Source organism: Amblyraja radiata, chromosome 12, assembly GCF_010909765.2.
Source record: "Amblyraja radiata isolate CabotCenter1 chromosome 12, sAmbRad1.1.pri, whole genome shotgun sequence".
In the NCBI taxonomy this organism is placed as follows: Eukaryota; Metazoa; Chordata; class Chondrichthyes; order Rajiformes; family Rajidae; genus Amblyraja; species Amblyraja radiata.
Genome location: NC_045967.1, coordinates 7869285 through 7886364, shown reverse-complemented (window position 1 = coordinate 7886364; position 17080 = coordinate 7869285). Strand labels below are relative to the sequence as shown.

The 17080-nt window shown below is 45.6% G+C and overlaps 1 protein-coding gene and 1 long non-coding RNA gene across 8 annotated transcripts in view; one reads left to right on the top strand and one right to left on the bottom strand.

The window, feature by feature from the left end:
• Window positions 1-17080, top strand: part of col4a5 (collagen type IV alpha 5 chain) — a 256174-nt gene that overhangs the window by 76391 nt on the left and 162703 nt on the right. The window lies entirely within an intron of this gene.
• Window positions 1255-16981, bottom strand: LOC116978901. The gene is made up of 3 exons (XR_004413592.1): window positions 16968-16981; window positions 16497-16499; window positions 1255-1378 (listed from the first exon to the last, which is right to left on the bottom strand). It is a non-coding gene; the product is annotated as an uncharacterized LOC116978901 (long non-coding RNA).

Here is a 17080-nt window from a genome sequence, read left to right as displayed (position 1 = left end):
TTTGTCTTTGAGATCTGCAAGGAAACAAGCACTCAAGTACACAAAATGCACAAACTTGACACAACCAGCATTAGAGGCCTGGATAATGAATCCTCTTAAGGGGTTGGACAGGCTAGATGCAGGAAGATTGCTCCCGATGTTGGGGAAGTCCAGGACAAGGGGTCACAGCTTAAGGATAAGGGGGAAATCCTTTAAAACCGAGATGAGAAGAACTTTTTTCACACAGAGAGTGGTGAATCTCTGGAACTCCCTGCCATAGAGGGTAGTCGAGGCCAGTTCATTGGCTATATTTAAGAGGGAGTTAGATGTGGCCCTTGTGGCTAAGGGGATCAGAGGGTATGGAGAGAAGGCAGGTACGGGATACTGAGTTGGATGATCAGCCATGATCATATTGAATGGCGGTGCAGGCTCGAAGGGCCGAATGGCCTACTCCTGCACCTAATTTCTATGTTTCTATGTTTCTATGTTTCATAACAAGAGGATTTCAGTATAGGAGTAAAGATGTCCTTCTGCAGTTGTATAGGGCTTTGGTGAGACCACATCTGGAGTATTGTGTACAGTATTCCTTATTTGAGGAAGGACATCCTTGTGATTGAGGCAGTGCAGAGTAGGTTCACGAGATTGATCCCTGGGATGGCAGGACTATCATATGAGGAAAGATTGAAAAGACTAGGCTTGTATTCACTGGAGTTTAGAAGGATGATGGGGATCTTATAGAAACATATAAAATTAAAAAAGGACTGGACAAGCTAGATGCAGGAAAAATGTTCCCAATGTTGGGCGAGTCCAGAACCAGGGGCCACAGTCTTACAATAAAGAGGAGGTCATTTAAGACAGACTTTTTCACCCAGAGAGTTGTGAATTTCTGGAATTCCCTGCCACAGAGAGCAGTGGAGGCCAAGTCACTGGATGGATTTAAGAGAGAGTTAGATAGAGCTCTAGGGGCTAGTGGAGTCAAGGGAAATGGGGAGAAGGCAGGCACGGGTTATTAATAGGGGACGATCAGCCATGATCACAATGAATGGCGGTGCTGGCTCGAAGGGCCGAATGGCCTCCTCCTGCACCTATTTTCTATGTCTATGTCTCTGTAACCAGGAAGGCAGGTGGAAACTCTGCCCATTCATTAGTTTAGTTTAGTTTATTATCATCACGTGTACCAAGGTACTGTAAAACACCTTTGTCGCGTGTGATCCAGTCAGCAGAAATACAATAGGTGAATACAATTGAGCCATTTACGGTATATAGATACATGATAAGGGAATAATGTTTAGTGCAAGTTAAAGCCAGCAAAGTCCGATCAAGGATAGTCCGAGGGTCACCAAAAAGGTAGATAGTAGTTCAGCACTGCTCTCTGGCTGTGATAGGATGATACAGTTGCCTATCCTCCTATCCAGTTAGCATCGTTAGATATTAATCAGTCTTGTTTTTTAACCCCTTGGAATTAAAGACAGTTTTCTGGCTGTTGCATCTCAACTAAGACAATAACTCAGAATAAATATAATTGGGTATATCCTGGGATCTGAAATTATGGATGGTAGTGTTATGGATGGTAGACTCACTGTAGTGGATGTTAATATGTGTTTATTGTTGTTTTTTATTGTATTGTATTGTATGTATGACTGCTGCAATTTCGTTCAGACTTCGTTCTGAATGACAATAAAGGCTATCTAATCTAATCTAATGACAAATAAGTCTTTGCAGTTTCTTTAAATGCCAGCTTGGCAGTTCCTTTTTCCAGGAGGTTTGGTCTGATTAGGACCAAGCAGCAGCAGCAGAAACTATCGCATAACATCCAAAATTCTAGAGAATACTAGAAACCCCCAAACCCTCTGCCTGGAGAAAGGTCCAGACCCGAATCATCCTGGTGCTTGGCTGTGTGGAGTTTGTACATTTGTAGAAAGGAACTGCAGGTGCTGGTTTACATCAAAGAAAGACACAAAATATTGGAGTAACCCAGCGGGACAGGCAACATCTCGGGAGAAAAGGAATGGGTAACATTGTGGGTCGAGACCCTTCTTCAGGCTGAAATGTCACCCATTCCTTCTCTCCAGAGATGTTGCCTGTCCCGCTGAGTTACCCCAGCATTTTGTGTCTGTCATCACCTATCAATGTTCTCCAAGGATGCCATGGTGTTTCCCCGTTGATCTTGCTGTGCTGCTCCAGGCACTGTTAACTGTAACAGAAGCAGCTTTAGCCACCATCAATGGAATGACAATGAACTCTGTATGGAAGTGTGTATCCACTTCCAGTAAGAACATACTTACCTGACACTGACATTAAACCTACATGATGGCACCTGCTTCTTAGTATTTCTAGCCAGGCTGTGCCCGAGGCTGCTACATGCCATTCAAATGATTTTCAAATCTGTCACCCCAGGACAGTAGCATAGTCAATACTTGTTGCCAGTCAATTGCTCAGTAACTCACTCTTGTTACACAGACAGGCTTCAGCGAGCCACCTGTCAACAGCTCCTGTGGTGTTAGAGTAGGCATCTCTCTGACCTCTGCTAACCTCTCCCTTCATTGATTCCTGTGTGTGATCAGCAGGTCATAAGTGATGGGAGCAGAATCAGGGCATTCGGCCCATCAAGTCTACTCCGCCATTCAATCATGGCTGATCTATTTCTCCCTCCTAACCTCTTTCTCCTGCCTTCTCCCCATGACCGCTGACACCCGCACTAATCAAGAATATATCTATCTCTGACAATAGACAATAGGTGCAGGAGTAGGCCATTCGGCCCTTCAAGCCAGCACCGCCATTCAATGTGATCATGGCTGATCATCCACAATCAGTACCCCGTTCCTGCCTTCTCCCCTTATCCACTGACTCCGCTATCTTCAAGAGCCGTATCTAGCTCTCACTTGAAAGTATCCAGGGAGCCGGCCTCCACCGCCCTCTGAGGCAGAGAATTCCACAGACTCACAACTCTCTGTGTGAAAAAGTGTTTCCTCATCTCCGTTCTAAATGGTTTACCCCTTATTCTTAAACTGTGGCCACTGGTTCTGGACTCCCCCAACATCGGGAACATGTTTCCTGCCTCTAGCATGTCTAAACCCTTACTATTCTTATACGTTTCAATAAGAAACCCTCTCATCCTTCTAAATTCCAGAGTATACAAGGCCAGCTGCACCATTCTCTCAGCACATGGCAGTCCCACCATCCCGGGAATTAACCTTGTAAACCTACGCTGCACTCCCTCAATAACAAGAATTGCTACTGCCTTAAATATATCCACTGACCTGGCCTCCACAACCTTCTGGGGCAAATAATCCAACAGATTCACCACCCTCTGACCAAAGTTCCTCCTCATCTCCTTCCTAAAAGAAAGTCCTTTAATTCTGAGCCTATGACCTCTAGTCATAGACTCTCCCACTAGTGGAAACTAGCGGGGTGGGGGGGGGGGGGGATAAAGTAAGTGTTTGGAAACTGAACGTGAAATGCATGTGTAATTACTGATTAGATGTTGCATGGCCTTGTTGCAAAGGCACTGCTCAATGTGATAGATTGCTCAAGTTAAAGATACCATACAGGGCGAAGAGATCACATGGGGAAAAGTAATGGTCAGTGTAATGAAGTTTCCTGGGTGAAGATAGTTTGTGGTCACCAACCATCCTACCACAACCAGTGAGCAGTGCTGAACTACTACCTACCTCTTTAATGACTATTGGACTATCCTTGATCGGACTTTGCTGGCTTTACCTTGCACTAAACATTATTCCCTCATTATGTATCTAAACACTGTAAATGGATCGATTGTAATCATGTATTGTCTTTCTGCTGACTGGTTAGTACGCAACTAAAGCTTTTCACTGTACTTCGATACACGTGACAATGAACTGAACTGAACTGGTCGAGCTCTGAATCCACATAAAACGAGAAAGTTGCCAATTGATTCCAAGACATATCAAAGCCCTGATAGTAACCCAAACCATCCAGCAGGGACAGAGCCGCTTCAAGCTGGTATAGACACAAATTGCTGGAGTAACTCAGCGGGACAGGCAGCATCTCTGGAGAGAAGGAATGGGTGACGTTTCGGGTTGAGACCCTTCTTCAGACTGGAGACCGAAGAAGCATTCTGAAGAAGGGTCTTGACCCGAAACCCGACTCGAAATGTCATCCATTCCACCCATGCCTGAGTTACTCTAGCACTTTGTGTCTATCTTCAGTGCAAACCAGCATCTACAGTTCCTTCCTACACATTCAGGCTGGTATAAATTTATGCTCAATTCAATTTTATGTGCTGAGCAGCCCAGTTAAAATTCTGACTCGAAATGGTGTTGTTATGTCTCAGGTGGTTGGAACTTTCCCTGAGTTTCTCCAGGGCTGTGTGTGGCAAAAGGCCACGAGGGTTCAGAGTTCCGCCTGCAGTAATGGACCATCCCCAAGATGGGGTTGATGACACTAGGATGGAAGAGACTACTTTGTTGGTATAATGGGTAGCAGTAATGTCATTTAGCTATATCAGAGGCTACAATGTGCTCTCAAGATCAAACTGAATAGTGTCATAAGTAAAAGTCACAGCTTACCGTTAAGTAAAAATCTGTTCTTTGTACAATTTGTAACACAGCCACAGTAAACAATCTGCCCCCTTGCTCCATACCTCCGCAAAGGAGGTACACTGCCAGGTTAGCTTGGCTGCATACACTGGCTGGAGCATTGAATGGCTGAAGATCCAGTGTACAGAAGAAGTAACCCAAGGTACATTTACTGGACAGGTTTGGAGGGATATGAATCAAACGCAGGCAGGTGGGACTAGTGTAGACGGGACATGTTGAGCAAGTTGGGCCGAAGGTGTGAGCAAGTTGGGCCGAAGGGCCTGTTTCCATGCTGTATCAATCTACGACTCTATAAGTGCCTCACAGAGCCAGAGACCATGGTTCGATCCTGACCTCAGGTGACGTCTGTGCTGAGTTTGCACATTCTTCCTGTGACCACGTGGGTTTCCTCGGAGTGCTCTGTTTTCTTCCCACATCCCAAAGACGAACAGGTTTGTTGGTCTCTGTAAAATTGTGCAGGTAGTTGATGAAAAAAATGGGATAATATAGAACTAATGGGAGTGGGTGATTAGTGGTCGGCATGAACTGGGTGGGCCGAAGGGCCTGTTTCCAGCAAATATAGATACAAAATGCTGGAACAACTCTGCGGGACAGGCAGCATCTCAGGATAGGAATGGGTGACCATTCGTGTTGAGACCCTTCTTCAGTGGCCTGTCTCCATGCTGTATCTCTAAACTAGAGGCGACTATGGTAGATACGTCATTCAGTTACATCTATCAACCTGGAAAGCAGACTTGTGCTTCCTCCTGCACTGGAATGCTATGAGCCGAACCTGGGGCAGGGGATGGTTTAACAGAGGTATGATTTCATGGTCCACAGGTCCAGATCTGAGCTTGGCTTCTCTCCAGGGAGCCATGATCTGACAGGGATGTGCACCTCGGAGCTCCTTGACAACAATGGCAAATGAGGAACGTTTAGATAGGGCCTCAAGGAAAAAGTGAACACTTGCGATACCTTGTTAATAAATAAATAAAAATTAATGTTTTAAACCTGCTGATAGTTTGTCTGAAGAAGGGTCTCGACCTGAAACATCACCCATTCCTTCTCTCCAGAGATGCTGCCTGTCCCGCTGAGTTACTCCAGCTTTTTGTGTCTATCTTCAGTTTATCTGCCGTTCCTTCTTACACAGTTTTCTATTTCACTGTTTGGCTGGTTCTATCCCTGGTCCTGTGCCAACGTATCCGATCCCAACAGCTGTTCCCTGGCAGAGAGAGGGATATTGAGACTGGGTCTCCTGTCATGATCCATTGATAGTTGTTAGCAGTCTGCATGCATGGAGTCGAGTGAGGATGGGGGTCAGCTGTTACTAGGATGGCCACAGTCCCAGTTCCTCCCTCTCCTTCCCCGCACTCTCGCACAATCCCAAACAGCCATCTCCATTGCTTGCTGTCTGAACCCCTACAGTCACGTGTTGGTACAATCAGGAGTGCAAGCCCTTGTGTTAGGCAGTACCGAGGTGGGGCCACTATCCCCTGCCGTTAACTCCCGCATCCTCCTTCTTTCATTTTGCCCAGCCTTCTATTTTGAATTTGTGGCCACAAACAGCCAGGCTATTCTTGGGTCAGCACAGTAACCTAATCACGACTCATAAATAAGCTGCAAACATCCTGGGTCGCGAGATGTGTGGCTGAAGCATAAATCAGGGGCAGTAATACTGACATCAAGGTGATTGGTGTTAACCAACCCTTCCCCTTTTACACTCTGATACACCGCTGCCTTTAGTTTAGTTTAGTTTAGAGATACAGTGTGGAAACAGGCCCTGCGGCCCACCGAGTCCACACCAATCAGCGATCCCTGCACACTAACATTATCCTACACACACCAGCGACAATCAGTCAGTCAGTCTATTTTATTTGTATAGCACATTTAAACACAACTCACGTTGACCAAAGTGCTGTACATCAGTGCAGGTACTAATGTGCTACATACAATGGCACACAGACCTAACAATACATACATAAACTGTTTACAATGTACACTTATACCAAGCTAATTAACCTACAAACCTGGGGTAGACAAAAATGCTGGAGATACTCAGCGGGTGCAGCAGCATCCATGGAGCGAGGGAAATAGGCAACGTTTCGGGCCAAAACTCTTCTTCAGACTGGGTTTAACCAGCCTACAAACCTGTACGTCTTTGGAGTGTGGGAGGAAACTCACACTGTTGAGACTTGATATCAGGTGCATTTTCTCTCTGAATCAGACAGTGAGCTTATTCTGCATCACTTCAAACAGTACAGCACAGGAACAGGCCCTTCAACCCACATGTCTGTGCTGACCATGATGCCAAATTAACCTATAGCCACTTTGTCATTGTGCGTTTAGGCAGGTGAAAGCCGGTCGTTTTTTTAAAGTTAGCAATCTAATCCTGTAAGAAGATAGACACAAAATGCTGGAGTAACTCAGGCAGCATCTCTGGAGAGAAGGAATGGCTGACGTTTCGGTTCGAGACCTTTCTTCAGGCCTCGGTCATGAAACGTCACCCATTCTTTCTCTCCAGAGATGCTGCAGGTCCCGCTGAGTTACTCCAGCATTTTGTGTCCATCTTCAAATTACGTCACTCGCTCCAGACGGCTGTGCGGGTGCATGATGGCGCGTGCGGCACTCGCGGGACCGTCACGTGACCGTCACTGCCGGCCTGTCGCGTAAGTGACGGCCCAAGTGGGACAGGCCCTTAACTTTACAGAAAAACACTGGCCTCACCTGCCTGAGAATTGTTTTTTATAAATGTGCAATGACAAAGTGGCCATACAGTCGAGGTATCTGTTCAGCAAAATTCAAAATGATCCCCTAGGAAATGGCTAACAGGTTGCGAACAATAATAAGGCATGATCACTAACATAACTTTATCAAACTTTCCCACAAGATTCTGCATTTGGCACTATTCTACACACTAGGGACAATTTACAATTTTTAGCAAAGCCATTTAACCTACAACCCTGAATATCTTTGGAGTGTGGGAGGAAACCAGAGCACCCAGAGAAAACCCGTACAGGGCAGCGCTCGGAATTAACGGTTTCCCGATTGCCAATGGCCACCTAAAGTCCCGCCGGGCAACCTAAAAGCCGTGTCATTTTGCCCAGCTTGGCCCCCCTCTCTAGCTCTCTCTCTCTCTCTGTCACTCTCCGTCTCCGCCCGCCATCCGTGTCCGGGCCGCCGAGTCTCTGTTCTCTGGCCGCTCCTCATCTGCCAGTACGGCCGGCAGCCTTGCAGGGAGAACGTACAAACTCCGTACAGACAGCACTCATAGTCAGGATCGAACCCGGGTCTCTGGCATTTTACGGCAGCAATTCTACCACTGCGCCATCATGCCACCCTTCCAAGCGTGGAAATGTCAAATACTAGAGGGCATCGACATGGGAAATTTCAAGGAGATGTGCAGGGCAATTTTTCTACACAGAGACTGCTAGCTGCCTGGAACATGCTGCCAGGGGTAGTGGTGGAAGCAGATACGATAGTAATGTTTAAAAGGCTTTTAGATAGACACATGGATATGCAGGAAATGGAGGGATACAAATGCATGCAAGCAGTGGAGATTAGCTCAACTTGGCGTCATGTTTGGCACAGACATTGTGGGTCAAAGGGCTTACTTCTGTGCTGTTCTGTTCTGCTATTCCCAAGGTGGCAGCAGTAACTACAATGTACGATAAGAAATCTAGAATGCCTCTCTACTTTCAAAGGTTAATATTATAGCATTGTACTTCCCTGGGTAGTGAAAAACCCTGCGAGCTGACTTGCCTTACAGCTCTGGTGACAAGGGTCTCCTTGCAGAATGGAAATGTGGAAAAATAGCACGTATGAGTTAGTTTCAGAACACAAGACAGAAAGGAATCTCTATCTCAGAATGATTTGGCATCAATGTGAACACGGATTTACCATAAAAGGCTCCTTCCCCTGTAATAACCACGAATGGTAACGTTTCACATTGTTTGATAAGTGACGGAATGGAGATTGATAGCTCCCAGCTCACAACATCATGCAGAATGCCCCCATTTCAATTCCTCTCCAGATTTCAGCTTCAGTTTAGTTTATTGTCAGGAAGGTTGGTGCTGTAAAAAGACGGCTAAAGCACAGTAAGTCCTTTAAAAGGGGGAGGAGAGGGGGGAGAAGGAGTGGAGACAACATTTAAGAAGCCAGAGATACACGGCTGTGAAGCTCGGCGGACATTTAACATTACCGGTCGGTTACCCTTGAGTCTGAAAACTACTGCTTACGTTTTTTTACTCCCAATGAGCCAAAGAAATTCATCGGTCAGCACCAGCTACAACATATGAGAACCTTCGACCTCCTGACAACCCATTAGGACTTCCTGGCGACCCACCTATGGCTCGAGAATTCCCGCTACTCTCCATGGCAGCTTCATTTTGGTCGCTGCTAATTTTTCAACATACTAGTTCCCAGAATGCGGGAACTCCTCACGACCATGAAGGCGACTCCCCGGCAACCACCCGCGAACATGTGGCCGCCATGTAGCGGCTGCATAGTCTCCTACAGTCGCCTAAGTGGGACAGGCCCATAACCTGTACATCTTTGGACTGTGGGAGGAGACCGGAGCAGCCGGAGAAAACCCACTCGGGTCACGGGGAGAACGGACAGACTCTGTAAAGACAGCACCCGTAGTCAGGATTGAACCTGGCACGCTGGCAGTAGCTCTACCACTGCGCCACCATGCCACACCTTCAGATGGAAAGGTGTTCGTACTTGGTGAATCTGCAAGGTAGATCATTGCCTGGTGTCCTTTGTTTTTCATTTACCGCTCTGCTTTGTGGATTCGACTATGCGTAACTATCCTGAAGAGACGTCAGAAAATGACTTGCAGAATTGTGGAGAGCTCTGTTCTGACCCAAGTGCTTCAAGAGGTTAATTACCATGGAAACGGAAACAATCCTTGTGCCAGGATGGTGGGGGTGGGTTTGAAGAGAAAGCTTCGTACTGCCCTCTTGTGAGCTGGTTGTATATTACATGTAAAGGTCACTTGCAGTTTGCAGCCCAAACTTCACCCTTTGTCTTCTGAGCATAGTTTCACCAGGAGCTGCCCATCTATCCCCCTAGACTTACCTACCAACAATAATATCGTTGTTAACTAATCATATTCACCAATCTTTAGCTGTTAAGCCGCTGTCCCACTTTCACGACCTAATTGGGGACCTCTGCCGAGTTTGCCCTTGACTCATACTCGCAGCTTGGTCGCCACGAGGTCATAGGAGGTCTTCGTAACTCTTCCTCATGCTCGTGAGTGGGCTCCGCGTACTCGTGGCCTCAAGTAGGTCGCGGCGTTTTTTCCAGCTTGATAAAAAATGTCCACGAGTTAAAAAAAGGTTGGCATGGAAAAAATGGATACTTTTTACTTGTAGGTAGGTCGTAGGTAGGTCGTGATGGTAGTCGTGGGCAGTCGTAGGTAGTCGTAGGTCGGTAACTGGCCCGAGAAGAAAATAGCAAACATGACATAATTTTATCATGTGATCATTTTCCACTCATAGCTAGTCGTAGTTGGTCTTAGGTGTGGAAGACTGAGGTCGAGGTGGGTCGTAGGAGGTCGTAGACATAGTCGTAGGAGGTATTTCACTTCGGCGAGTCAACATGAGCTTGACATTTTTTTCAATTCGTCTAGGGTCCTCTAAACTCCTGGATTAGGTCGTCCATGTGGGACAGGCCCTTTAGTCTACAAGATAGAGACTAGAAAAAGACTTGCATTTCCGTCGCATTTTTACATCTCTTACACTGTTCTGCATTTGGTGAAGTACTTTTGAAGTGTAGAACTATTGCAATGTAGGGAACATAGAATCTAATTTGTTCACTGCAATCTCCCACAAATAATATATCTATGCCGACCAGTGATCCCCACACATTAACACTATCCTACACACACTAGGGACAATTTACAATGATACCAAGCCAATTAACCTGTACGTCTTTGGAGTGTGGGAGGAAACCTAAGGTCTCGGAGAAAACAAATTCTTGATTAGAACATATGTCAAGGGTTATGGAGAGAAGGCAGGAACATGGGATTAGGAGGCATAGATCAGCTAGGATTGAATGGCGGAGTAGACTCGATGGGCCTAGTTCTACACTCCTACAACTTGTGAAAACCCACACAGGTCACGGGGAGGAAGTGCGAACTCCGTACTGACAGCATTCATAGTCACGATCGAACCCGGGTCACTGGCGCTGTAAGGCAGCAACTCTACCGCTGCACCACCGTGCCACCTCCTACCTCCAGTTCCCCCCCTCTGCTCAGTCTGAAGAGGTTGTTCCGACCTGAATCATTACCCTGGTCCTTTTCTCCAGAGATGCTGTCTGACCCGCTGAGTTGCTCCAGCACTTTGTGTCTATCTTCGGTATAAACCAGCATCTGCAGTTCCTGCATACACTGTCCATCTCTGGAGAAGGAGAATATGGATGGGCGATGCTTTGGGTGTGTGGTCTCCTTCAGATCCTTCTGCAATATAATTAAACCAGATATAATGTTTCAGGGTCATTGAGTGAAGGATAAAGGATATTCCAATAAATCCCAGCTCTCTTTGAACTGGTGCCTTTCCACCCGTTGGGAATTCCCAGGAGAACAGGTGGGGCTTTGGTTAAACATTTCATCTGAAGACGGCAACTCTGTCAGGTGAGGACAGAATGATGGAGAGACCCACAGGGACTGAACCTTTTGGGAGCCGCAGCTGAAAGTCGCCTTTCTCATCTTCGAAATTTGAAATTATTCAATGTCACAAAAGTGTATTTTCTATCTAACTTGCAACTCTCCCGAATCTTGCCCTTTCCCTGTGGAAATGTGGCTGGTGTGTGGTCAGGTAATCTCATCCCCATGGCAATAGTGTTCGAGCCATCTCCCTCCACTGTCTGTACATGTTACAACAGGCACTTTAGAGACATAGAGTCATTGAGTGATATTGTGTGGAAACAGGCCCTTCAGCCCAACTTGCCCACACTTGTCCTAGCTACTCTAGTCCCACCTGCCTGCATTTGATCCATAGCCTTCCAAACCTGTTCTATCCATGTATCTGTCTAACTGTTTCTTAAACATTGGGATAGTCGCTGCCTCAACTACCTCCTCTGGCAGCTCGTTCCATGCACCCACCACCCTTGGTGTGAAAAAGTTACCCCTCAGATTCCTCCACCTTAAATCCATGTCTTCTGGTTCTCCATTCATCTACTCTGGGCAAGAGACTCTGTGCATCTACCCAAACTATTCCTCTCATGATTTTATGCACCTCTATAAGATCACCCCTCATCTCCCTGAGCTCCAAGAAATAGAGTCCCAGCGTACTCAATCTCTCCCTGTAACTCACACCCTCTAGGTCTGGCAACATCCCTATAAAAGAATCTTATAGTTCAGTTGTGTGTTGTGGGCATCTCTGGGAATGGGCAGCATTCCATGCCCTTGAGAAGGTGGCGAGACTCCATCCTCAACCGTAGCAGTCCACTACTGGAGGCTTGTCAACTCTACTTTTTACGTTACTTTACTTTAGAGATACAGCGCCTTTCAATCCACCGAGTCCACGCCGACCAGCGATCCCCGCACACCAACACTGCCCTACACACACTAGGGGCAATTTTACAATTTTACCGAAGCCAATTAACCTACGTCTTTGGAGTGTGGGAGGAAATCGGAACACCAGGGGAAAACCCACGCAGGTCACTGGGAGAAAGTGCAAACTCCGTAGTTAACTAGTCAGGGTGAAACTCTGGTCTCTGGCGCTGCAAGGCAGCAACTCTACCGCTGTGCCACCGTGTCACCCTGTAAACCTATTATATGTTCATGTTGTTCTTGTGGATCTGGGGGTACAGAGAGCAGATCACATGAGTGTCGTCATTAGTGAATGTTATGACATTCCAGTCCTCTCCCAGTGCCATCATGTGTTTATTCTAGACACACAGCACGAAACAGCCCTTCGGCCCAACTTGCTACTGCCAACCAAAATGCATCATCTATGCCAGTGCTTCTTAAACCATCCCAGTGTCACTCACCCTTGAATATTTAACACAAATTATCATTCACCCTCGACTAAATTTTCTTATTTTTTGGTAATTTTCGTCTTAATCTCTAATGTGTATGTTAATTACCACTGGAGTTGGAAAATCATTTTATTAGAATGATAAAAAAAAAACATTCCAACGTCTAAAACTGGGCTTCAGACCATTCCTAGCCTTTCCGGGCTTGGATTACTGCAGTTTTTTACTTGGAAAACTAGCTCAAAAACCATGGAGTATGTGATTTAATACATTAGTATCCAACTAATATAACTCTGCCCGACGAAAGCTCACAATGTCACCAAATATCAAGTTTGCTCGCTAAATTGCTACACAAAATAAAGTTACAGATCAACAGTTGCCGACGGAGATCCTCCAGTGTTGCCATTCATAAATTTATGATCCCGCTAGCTCGTCTGGTTTTCCCTAAAAGGTTATATCACAGTAAATTTGGGAAATATCCCGTTACTTTGAAATTAGAAAACCACAGGTAGAGAGAAAAAAACATCAAATTTCCAGCTCCACTGCCATTAAAACCAATAAGAGCTTACTAACCACGTTAATGGCAATGCCTTTTTTAAGTATAGAAAAAAGATATAAATATCTGAATAAATTAAGTCATTCACCCCTCTAGTTTCATTCAAACCAAAATAATTTCATTCACCCTTGGGTGAACCATTCACCAGTTTAAGAAGCACGTCTGTTCTATGCTAGTCTGCATTTTGCTCATTCCACTTCCAAACCTTTCCTATCCATGTACTTGTACAAATATCTCCATTTCAGTTGCTCTGATGGTATTTAACTGTCCATTGTTGTCGCCCCAGTTGATAGTCAGATGAGGAGATGAGTGGGTGACTGGTGGGTCGAATCAACTCTGAGATTAGTACTCCAGTAACAAAACAAACAAGAACAAGGAAAACCTGGGGATCATGGAAGCAGGCAATCCCGTTGGCCCATCAAACGCTGCATGGTGGCGCTGTGGTAGAGCTACTGCTTTACAGCACCAGAGACCCGGGTTCGATCCCGACTACGGGTGCTTGTCTGTATGGAGTTTTACGTTCCCCCCGTGACCTGCGTGGGTTTTCTCTGAGATCATCGGTTTTAGAAACATAGAAACATAGAAACTAGGTGCCCTTCAGCCCTTCGAGCCTGCACCGCCATTCAATATGATCATGGCTGATCATCCAACTCAGTATCCCGTACCTGCCTTCTCTCCATACCCCCTGATCCCTTTAGCCACAAGGGCCACATCTAACTCCCTCTTAAATATAGCTAATGAACTGGCCTCAACTACCTTCTGTGGCAGAGAATTCCAGAGATTCACCACTCTCTGTGTGAAAAATGTTTTCTCATCTCGGTCCTAAAAGATTTCCCCCTTATCCTTAAACTGTGACCCCTTGTTCTGGACTTCCCCAACATTGGGAACAATCTTCCTGCATCTAACCTGTCCAACCCCTTAAGAATTTTGTAAGTTTCTATAAGATCCCCCCTCAATCTTCTAAATTCTAACGAGTACAAGCCGAGTCTATCCAGTCTTTCTTCATATGAAAGTCCTGACATCCCAGAATCAGTCTGGTGAACCTTCTCTGTACTCCCTCTATGGCAAGAATGTCTTTCCTCAGATTAGGAGACCAAAACTGTATGCAATACTCCAGGTGTGGTCTCACCAAGACCCTGTACAACTGCAGTAGAATCTCCCTGCTCCTATACTCAAATCGTTTTGCTATGAATGCTAACATACCATTCGCTTTCTTCACTGCCTGCTGCACCTGCATGCCTATTTTCAATGACTGGTGTACCATGACACCCAGGTCTCGTTGCATCTCCCCTTTTCCTAATCGGCCACCATTCAGATAATAGTTTACTTTCCTGTTTTTGCCACCAAAGTAGATAACCTCACATTTATCCACATTATACTGCATCTGTCATGCATTTGCCCACTCACCCAGCCTATCCAAGTCACCTTGCAGCCTCCTAGCATCCTCCTCACAGCTAACACTGCCCCCCAGCTTTGTGTCATCTGCAAACTTGGAGATGTTGCATTCAATTCCCTCATCCAAATCATTAATATATATTGTAAATAGCTGGGGTCCCAGCACTGAGCCTTGACTAGTCACCGCCTGCCATTCTGAAAAGGACCCGTTTACTCCTACTCTTTGCTTCCTGTCTGCCAGCCAGTTCTCTATCCACATCAATACTGAACCCCCAATACCATGTGCTTTAAGTTTGTATACTAATCTCTTATGTGGGACCTTGTCGAAAGCCTTCTGAAAGTCCAGATATAACACATCCACTGGTTCTCCCTTATCCACTCTACTAGTTACATCCTCGAAAAATTCTATAAGATTCGTCAGACATGATTTACCTTTCATAAATCCATGCTGACTTTGTCCAATGATTTCACCACTTTCCAAATGTGCTGCTATCCCATCTTTAATAACTGACTCTAGCAGTTTCCCCACTACCGATGTTAGACTAACTGGTCTGTAATTCCCCGTTTTCTCTCTCCCTCCCTTTTTAAAAAGTGGGGTTGCATTAGCTACCCTCCAATCCTCAGGAACTACTCCAGAATCTAAAGAGTTTTGAAAAATTATCACTAATGCATCCACTATTTCTGGGGCTACTTCCTTAAGTACTCTGGGATGCAGCCTATCTGGCCCTGGGGATTTATCGGCCTTTAATCCATTCAATTTACCTCACACCACTTCCCGGCTAACCTGGATTTCACTCAGTTCCTCCATCTCATTTGACCCCCGGTCCCCTGCTATTTCCGGCAGATTATTTATGTCTTCCTTAGTGAAGACAGAACCAAAGTAGTTATTCAATTGATCTGCCATGTCCTTGTTCCCCATGATCAATTCACCTGTTTCTGACTGCAAGGGACCTACATTTGTTTTAACTAATCTTTTTCTCTTCACATATCTATAAAAACATTTGCAGTCAGTTTTTATGTTCCCTGCCAGTTTTCGTTCATAATCTATTTTCCCTTTCCTAATTAACCCCTTTGTCCTCCTCTGCTGGACTCTGAATTTCTCCCAGTCCTCCGGTATGCTGCTTTTCCCACACTCCCACACTCCAAAGACGTGCAGGTTTGCAGGTTAATTGGCTTGGTATAAATGTAAGAAATGTAAAAAAAATGTCCCTAGTGTGTGTAGGGTAGTGTTAATGTGCGGGCATCTCTGGTCAGTGCAGACATGATGGGCTGAAGGGCCTGTTTCTGCGCTGTATCTCTAAACTCAACTAAAACAGATGGAAGAAGAGTCCCCCCTTGTCCAGCAGCTCCACCGCCCACATGCGGCACTAATGTCAAGGGTCCCCTGTAGGCCGAAGGATGTAGTGGCAAGTGACGACAGCGTGGTCTATGTGTATTTGCAGAAATGGAGGAGAATGCAAACAGCACTGCGTGTTTAGAGCTCCAGGGGCATACTGTGTAACACCTATCACTAAAGAACAGGGCATATGGCAGTCACAGAGTCATGCAATCATAGAGACATAGAGGATGAGAAACGTTCCTTTGGACCAACATGTCCACGATGACCAAGTCCCCCCCCATCTAAGCTAATCCATATTGCCTGCATTTGCCCCATATCCCTCTAAACCTGTCCTATCCATGTACCTGTCCAAGTGTCTTTTAAATGCAATTTTCACTCCTGCCTCAATGACTTACAGTACTTTGGCAGTTCGTTGAATTAACCTACATATGAAAAAGTTGCCCCTCAGGTTATTTTTCAATCTTTCTCCTCTCACCTTAAGCCTATGCCTCGAGTTCTTGATTCCCCTTCCCTGGGCAAAGACAGTGCATTCACCCTATCTATTCCCCTCATGATTGTATATGCTGTTTTGGAGAGTCTGGAGTAAAGGCACTAACCAGACAAGGGGCTCTCCAATCTGTAAAGTGATCCTTCAGTCTGCCCCAGAAACATTATATACACCACTCCTGTTACTTCTTTCTCTTTGCACGACCTGCTGTACCTGTATATGTGTCGGATGGAACTGCAGATACTGCTTTAAACCTCAGATAGACACAAAATGCTGGAGTAACTCAGTAATGCAGCATCTCTATAGAGAAGGAATTGATGACGTTTTGGGTCCAGACCATTCTTCAGACCGGGAACGTCACCCATTCCCTCTATCCAGAGATGCTATCTGTCCCGCTGAGCTACTCCAGCATGTTGTGTCTATCTCCTTACATTTATTGTGTGCCTTAGAATTAAACACAGCAAATACTTTTTCACTTTATTTTTTTCTCTGACTTTATTTGTAATTTTGCTCCTGTTTGCATTCTTTCTTTTTCATTCCCTTTCTCTCTGCCTTTGTTTCCTTGCTCTCTCTTCCTCTTTCAGCTTTCATGCTCTCTCACTGTCTTTGTTTCAAAGACCATCTAAACCACAGAAAATAACACCTGTTGCAAAGTTCAGATTTCAATGGAGAGACATAACAGCTGTAGAAACCCACTTCTTTCAAAAAGATGAGTTAATGATAGCTCTCAATTCTGCTAGTCCAGGTGAGCAATTAAACAGCTTCCTGGGTGTAATAGCAGATTGATG